We start from the raw sequence: 8285 nt of genomic DNA on the forward strand, positions 1-8285 counted from the left end.
TCTAAACATGGCGGAAAATACACCATGATGACCTTTGAAGGACACAACAATACCAATAGGTGACAGGAAAGATTCATCTATTGGAAACAAATCAATATGCCTAAGTCACACTCAACTTTGTGCTTCTGAACTAAGAACCAATTAAAAACCACCAGCTGTTTCTCAAATGATATATCCTGCTAATTCAAATGACCCTTGTTTTTGTTGTACCACTACATTAGAGTTTAATTCTTTCCTGGTCTTCAAAGTACTCCTAATATATTACCTACCCTGAGAAAAGCTTAGTCATTCTTGGTAAGGATAGTGTGACCTTTTTGACTTGCATTATTGAAGTTTGTCCTACATTATCCCTGGGGAGGGGGGAATCTGTTGATTCCTTATAATTTTCTAAGGGTGAAAAACCTATGCAACTATAACAAAATTAATATAATTAGAAGTCTTTGAGGGTTTTTTTTCTCACTATCTCAAGCTTACTACCATAGTCATATACTACCATAGTCAAAATATTCTAGAGGAAATAGCCACATGATGACAGAATAGTTCAATCTTTTTATTGCATTTTGGAATTACAATTGTTCTCACCTTTGTTTTGAACAAATAATTCTTTTTCATGTGTTTGGTCATTAATAGTTGCTTCCATGAGAAGTTTGTGAATATTTAAATGTGATGGGGATGATTGCCCAATTTTTCTGTCTTTGAGGGCTGTCTGTACTGCCAAAAGTTATTAGTGACTAAGTTAATTAATCAGGTGAAAGTGGATGTTAATTTGAGCTGTTGAGGGTCAGATTTCAAAAATAGTCTTATTTTATATTGCAACACATTGACTCTAGAGAACAAATAAAGATAGGCACAATTGACCTTGTACATTCCTTTTGGGAACCTGTAGGTACTTTGGAAAAACTTTATGGCAGCCACAGATAAAATTATAGAGTGATTTTTAATGATTACTTTATAAAAGTCAAGAATCTCATATTATCATCCTTAAGATCAGCTATCTAGCTGGGCGTGGTGGCGCACGCTTGTAATCCCCACGCTTGGGAGGCAGAGACAGGAGGATTGCGCAGGTTCGAAGCCAGCCGCGCACGCTGGCTTATGAGACCCTGTTTCCAAATAAAAAAGTATAAAAAATAGGTCTGGGAGTGTAGCCCGGAGATAGAAGGGCTTCCAGGAACCCCAGTACCACCAAAAAAAAAAAAAAATCAGCTGTCCACTCATTTATTCAACAAATATTTACTAAGTACCACTCTATACTGTCGGGGCCCACTCGGCTGGACTGAGATGGCACCCAGGCTCGTTGCCAGCGTGGATTCAAGATGGCGCCTAGGCTTGCAGCCAAGTCATGAGACTCACAAGATGGATGTCTCCTTGAGCATGCGCAGTGTGCCATGCTACGTGCCTGCAGAATGATCAGTGACACCTACCACCAGCCTGCCTATTAGAAAGTCAGAAGTGTGCATGCCCTAGCTGTGGAAGCTTGGGGTTGGTAGGGAATAGAAGGAGGGATTATGATGCTGATATATATTGTACTTGCTGTATGCATTAAACAAGAAGGAAGAAGAGACATGTTAAGGATCCATTAAAGAAGAATTTATATTTCAGCTGAAGAGGTGTCTGTGTCGTTCTCTAAGCCCCTGCGGGTCGGAGTCTTGGGGGACGATACTATACCATTCATTGTTCTATATTCTGGGGTTATAGCATCATTAAAAATGTCAAAGCCAAATTTTTTTATGAAATATATAGTAAAATAGAAGAAGCAAAAAAACCCAAATGATAAAAATATCAAATAACTTTAAGTGTTGTACAGAGATGTTGTACAGAGAATTGTAATAAAATGATGGAGAGAAATTTAGAAGCTATTTGAGATCAGGATATAAAAGACCTCTTGAGGGAGGCAATATTAGAGCTAAGGTCTGTATGGCATGCAGATCTTGACATAACAGATTAGGTAGAAAAGTTTCTGCTTCAAAGCTCCGACGACAGCCAGTAGACCCATTTTTCATGATCTAGGAGTGTGTGTGTGTGTGTGTGTGTGTGTGTGTGTGTGTGTGTGTAGACAGGCTGAGGTACTTGTTGAATGATGTAGTGGGTTTAATAGTGTCTGTTCAAAATTACTTGTACTGAGATTGTGATTACAAAGAGGATTATGCCATGGATAGAACTGGGTGAAAAAGTATAAAAAGGGATAGATGAAAAAATAAAGCATAAAAATCAAGATAAGTATAGTAAAAACAGAATTTTTAACAGTAATATCTCAATAGTCAGACATGGTTGTGAGTGCTTGTAATCTCAGCATTTGGGAGGCTGAGACAGGAAGATCAATGTTATAGGACAGCCTCAGCCTTAGCCCTTTGCAACTCAGTGATACACTTTCAAAAATTAAAAATTAAAAATAGGACTGGGGGGTATATCTTGGAGGTAGGATGCCCCTGGTTTCCATCCCCAGTACTGCAGAAAAAATTATCTCAATGAATTTACTATAAATGCATAATTTATTTTGACATCAAATTTATTTAATGCCCCTTGGAAGGTCTCAAAATACTTTTACATTTTCCATAACTGATGCTAAGATATAATAACTTTAAAACCCTTTTATTATTTCTCATAGATTCTGGGTGTTTAGAATGGGTCATCCCAAGAAACTGTTAATTAATGGTTTGAAGTTGACAAGCTAGTGTAATCAGCTCTTTTGGAAATAGCTGATTAATTTGCATCTCAGTAGGCTTTATGAAGGTGGTGTGATTTCCTTGCAATAGAATGACTAGAATAAATTATAACCTGGTCAATTCTGAATTTGAAGATAGATTTGAAAACTTCAGTTTCTCGTCAATTTAATTTGACCTTTTTAAATATAAACAAGAGAGAGTATTTTGAAAAGTATTTTAAAGAAAGAAATCTAATGAAGTATTTTCTAAAGTCAAACTGTGAAAAATCAGTGAAGCTACTTTGAATAGCAGTTACAGAATGGATATTGAAACTTTTCTGTTACCTCACAAATTGCAATTTTAATCTATTTTTCAAAGACATATCAGTGGCTTGGATTTCTCCATTTTTTCCTCCTCCTCCTCCTCCTCCTCCTCCTCCTCCTCCTCCTCCTCCTCCTCCTCCTCCTCCTCCTCGTCCTCCATTCTTCTTCCCAGAGGAATTCTACAGTCTTCTTCTATGTCATGTTTCCAGATGTATTTTACATTTATTTATTTATGTATTTATGTATTTATTTATGTTATGTTATGTTATTTATTTATTTTATTTATTTATTTTATTTATTTATGTGGTCCCGGGCTTTATTGGTTGCTCATTGGTACCGAAAGTAGAAACTATGGGTACTTTAAAGCAGCATACAGAGTTTACCTTTTCTTTTCTTTTTCTTTTTTGGTGGTACTGGGGCTCCTGGAAACCCTTATAACTCTGGGTTACATTCCCAGACCTATTTTTATATATTTTTTTATTTGGAACAGTGCGGCTGGCTTTGAACCTGCGTGATCCTCCTGTCTCTGCCTCCCCAGCATGGGGATTACAAGTGTGCGCCACTACGCTCGGCTCAGTTTCCCTTTTCTATACCCAGGCCTGGCCACAAAAGAGAGGAGGTTAACATAGGCACTGATACCTGTACATGTTTTTAGGGCTAAAATCTTCAATTGTCTTTAGGGCTTTTAAGGTTAAAGGATGTAATTTCCTTTACATTCTTACTATAGGTTCGTTATTAGAATAAAGGGGGGAGAGAGAGAGAGAGAGAGAGAGAGAGAGAGAGAGAGAGAGAGAGAGAGAGAGAGAGAGAGAAAGAGAAAGAGAAAGAAACAGCTGCCACCCCTCTCTGCCTGAGTGCCTACATAGCAACCAAACTCTGACTTTGTTTTAAATTTGGAAATAGTAGGAAGAGAACTGTCTTTAGAGTCAAAGAGATCTGTGATTAAATTCTTATATGCCACCTAGAAGCCAATGGATAACTTACTGAAATTTGGCTTTAAAATTTTTAAGTCTTATTTTCTCATTTTCCTCCTCTTCCTCCTCTGCCTCGCCTCCTTCACCTGCATTGGGAATTGAACTGAGTGACATTTTACCTCTGAGCTACATCCCTAGACCTATCATCATCATCATCATCATCATCATCATCATCATCATCATCATCAATTGTTATTATTTTATTTTGAAACACAGTCTTGCTAAGCTGCTGATACTGGCCTCAAACCAGTGATCCTTCTATCTCAGCCTCCCAAGTATTGGGATTACAAACTGTGCCACCATTCTTGGCTTTCATTTTATTTCTTAAAATTTATTTTTAACTGATACACAATCACTGTACAAATCTATCTCCTGAGTTAATACCTCTCTATCTACACATCTCTTTACCTACCCATCATCAAAGTAGAGATGCTTTAGTTGAAATAGAAGTGGAAAGGCCAAAATATTACCTTTCACTTTCTAATCAGCTACTAGATGCTCCCAACTGACTTTCTTTTGTCACTAGTGAACTCTAAAGAATACTTTAAAGATTTTTGAAATGTAATATACAGTAAGTTTAGTTGTAGCAAATACTGAGTTAATTCTGGAACTAGGTAGCTTTGCTTTTCTCATAAAAAAGTTAGTAAAACAGTGAAAATTTGTTTAAAAGATCAAAAATAAGTTACAAACAATGATGTATACTAGAATGATTATTACTAGGCTTTTTGATAGGCCATATAAATTAATTTCATATAGATTAATTTGTGCAGGAATAGTGATACATGCCTGTAATTTCAGTTTAACACCAGCCTCAAAAACTTAGCCAGACCATGTGTCAAAATTAAAAACTAAAAAGGGCATACCTCAGAGGTAGAATGTCCTTGGGTTTAGTCCCCAGTACTTATACCTTCCAAAATTTTGAAAATTTGTGTGCATTTTTTTTTATTTTTGGTGGTGGGCTTCCTGGAAACCCTTCTACCTCCAGGTTACACTCCCAGTCCCATTTTTATATTTTTATTTTGAAACAGGGTCTCTTACACCAGTAAGGCTGGCTTCGAACCTGTGAGATCCTCCTGTCTCTGCCTCCCAAGCACGGGGATTACAAGCATGCACCATCATGCCTGGTGTGAAAACATGTGTGAATTTAAAGCTTTCATTCTGGACACATCCCCCAGGGAATACTGATTTTTTTTTGTCTTTTTGTTTAAGGTAATCTCAAGTCATCTTGGCTAAAAGGGATTTAGGAGATTTTTGATTTTATTTAAATTATATGCTGTAGTTTCTGTGAAGAGGTTCTTATCTTTTACACCCCAAATTTTAAATAAAATATCAGTAGGTAATGAATACAAATGTAAGGGTATAGTTACTAAAATAAGACAGGAAGATTTTTAAAATCTTAGGGAAGGCAAAACTCGGAGTACCTGGGGAGGCAACACAGTAGATTCCTGGAAAGTGGAGGCAGGACTGACTCTTCATGGCATTCTTCTTTCAGAAGCAGCTGCCTTAGCTCTATTCCTAGGCAGAAATGCCAGAGCCCTGCTCTTAAGCTTTTGCCTTGGGCTGCTATTTCAAATTTTCCTCCAGGTTGCTAAACCCTGAAATCAAGTAAAACATGCCTCTCCAAAGCCTGGGGGGCAGAGACTGACCAGCTCTTGTTCTCTCCTTTGAGGTCATTTCATGCACTCTTCACCCTTGGAGAAAGATTAATTTTCATGAGCAAAAAGGAAGGGCTACTTAAAATTTACTGCCTTCTATAGACAGTGAGGAAATTAATGAAATGGAATTTGAGGACTAAACCATAAGACCCAGTAGATGGCTGCATGGAGTAGGGGAAGATTGTTAGCAACTCTTGCTTTTAGACTAATATGTATCTTATAATGGAGATTCCTAACAATTGTTTATGTAGACAGCTGGATAGAAATGAGCAGGATAAACCTGAGGGAATAGAGAGAGCTGAGGAAAAAATAATAAAATAGAGTTAGGAGTATAGCTCAGAGGTATAACCCCCTGAGTCCAATCCCTAGTAAAACACATACATACATCACACACATGCATGTGCCCCACCCTATACACACTGTGGGGTATCAGAAATTTAAACCTCTGCAGGGATTTACTTAGACCCCCATGGGAAAGTTTTCAACAAAAAGAGAACTATACAGGAAGAAACACTATCTTATTGGCATGAGAAGAGATAGTAAAAAGCATATGCATTAAAGGGAAGCTTTCTAGACTGAATAACACATAAAGAGCCCCACCTGTGTCTTTTAATACCAGAAATTGACCCCTCCTCTCTGTAGTTTAATTTGTTCTATGTGGTTTTTCACTCTAGAGTAGTGACTCTTTTGGGACTTATCTACAAACATACCCCAAACCTTTCTCTGTATTCTCACTTCTCTAAATAAACCCCTTATATTTCCACATCTATGCTTCCTATTTGAATTATTTCTTTCAGAAGAATCAAAAAGACATAAATGTGCCAGTATTGGAAAATTGTTTTGGTGTTAATTTCCAAAATGTAAGAAAGTAGTTGGAGCCAGGTTGCTGCTCAGGCAGGGAGGAGTGGCAACTGTTACAATGCAGAGTTCCCCTCTCTATTTGCCCTTTTTTTATAACAAATAACCTATAGTAAATGCTTTAGAGACAATTGAAGCCTTTAGCCCTAAAACTATATAGAGGCAATCAGTGCCTCTGTTTACCTTCTCTCCTCTGTGACCTGGCCTAGGTATAGGAAAGGCAAACCCCATGTGCTGCTTTGAAGCACCCATAGTTGATAAGCAAAAATGCTGCCCAATACAATAGAGGAAAAGATCAGGTAGATTATTGACCCCTGCACTTAGTGAGTGCACTGTCTGGATGCAAAGATGCACCATCTTCCTAAGAAATAAGTTACTACCCCATTGTCTTGGTAATGCTGATAAGAAGATACCAATACAAAATCTATTTAAAGTTTAGGAATAGGACTTCCGGGAAGATGGCGACGGAGGAAAGCAGCACTTACAAGTCCCGCTAACAATCCAACTCTACTACCACAAAACCAGCGCCTTTCAGAGCCAGAAAACACCACCAGCAAAGAAATAAAAATGGTAAATACAAGGGACAGAGAAAAAGGGCTGGAAAATCAAGACACCTGAAAAAAAAACCAGCCCGAAGTGCCGTGCCCGCGCGGCGCGGAGTGGCCAGAACTGCAACGCAGATTTGGGGGAGCCGCGGAGCGGCCAGAGCAGCCGGAGCGGCCAGAGCTGCAGCGCAGATTGGGGGGAGCCGCGGAGCGGAGCGGCCAGTGCAGCTGGAGCGGCCAGAGCCACACCGCAGACTGGGGGGAGCCGCGGAGCGGAGCGGCCTGAGCAGCCGGAGCAGCCAGAGCCGCGTCGCGGAAACGCCTGAGCGGCCAGAGTGGCCAGATCCGCGGTGCAGAGCAGCTGAAGCCTCGGTTCAGAGCAGCTGAGCGGAGCGGCCAGAGCCGCGGAGTGGCCGGAGCCGCGGAGTGGCCCGGCTGGAGCAGCCGAAGCAGAGCGGCCAGAACAGCTGAGCGGAGCAGCCAGAGCAGCCGAGCAGAGCGGCCAGAGCAGCCGGAGCAGCCAGAGCCGTGTCCCGGAACAGCCGGAGTGGCCAGACCCGCGGTGCAGAGCAGCCAGAGCCGCGGTGCAGAGCGGCCGGAGCAGCCGGAGTGGCTAGAGCCGTGGTGCAGAGCAGCCAGAGCAACGGCGCAGAGTGGCCTGAGCGGCGCGGCCTACATCTCCCCTAGCAGCACCAGGCTCCAGAGAGGAGGGAGACTCAAAACAGAGATCAAATCCAGAGAGGAGGTACTCTGGCCTCGCGGCCTAGGATGCAGAAGCAGCGTCTTACTGCTGGCGGCAGCGGTGAGTTCACCGGACGGCCCTAGACCAACCCACTCAACCAGCAACCAGGAGCCTGAGAGGAGGGGTGGACAGTGAGCTGAGGTGAGCAGGTGCTGAACAGCTGGGCGGCAGTCAGCAGTTTTGTTGGTGCAGGGAACATCTAAAGCTCGCAAGAGCCGGGCACAGCACAACTGGCAAGGACACAGAGCGGAGTTCAAAACTAGAGAAAAAATACGCCGCATCACGGCCGAGGGCGTGGCAGTGGTGCCATATTGCCAGTGGCGGCAGCAGCGAATCCACCGAGTTCACTACAGCTCCATCAGCGCACTCAACAACCGTGAGTCAAATTGCGGCCCCTAGGGGAGAAAAGCCCAGTACTGCACTCCCAGGGACTTGCGCAGAAAGTCTCCCTGGGTCGGAGATTTTAGCAGTGCAGCCCAGTGGGGGAGTGGCAGTGGCAGAGATATCATACCATAGTCACAACTCTCCACTGGAGAACGCCCAACT

This window comes from Muscardinus avellanarius, assembly GCF_963383645.1.
Source record: "Muscardinus avellanarius genome assembly, chromosome: 11".
Lineage (NCBI taxonomy): Eukaryota > Metazoa > Chordata > Mammalia > Rodentia > Gliridae > Muscardinus > Muscardinus avellanarius.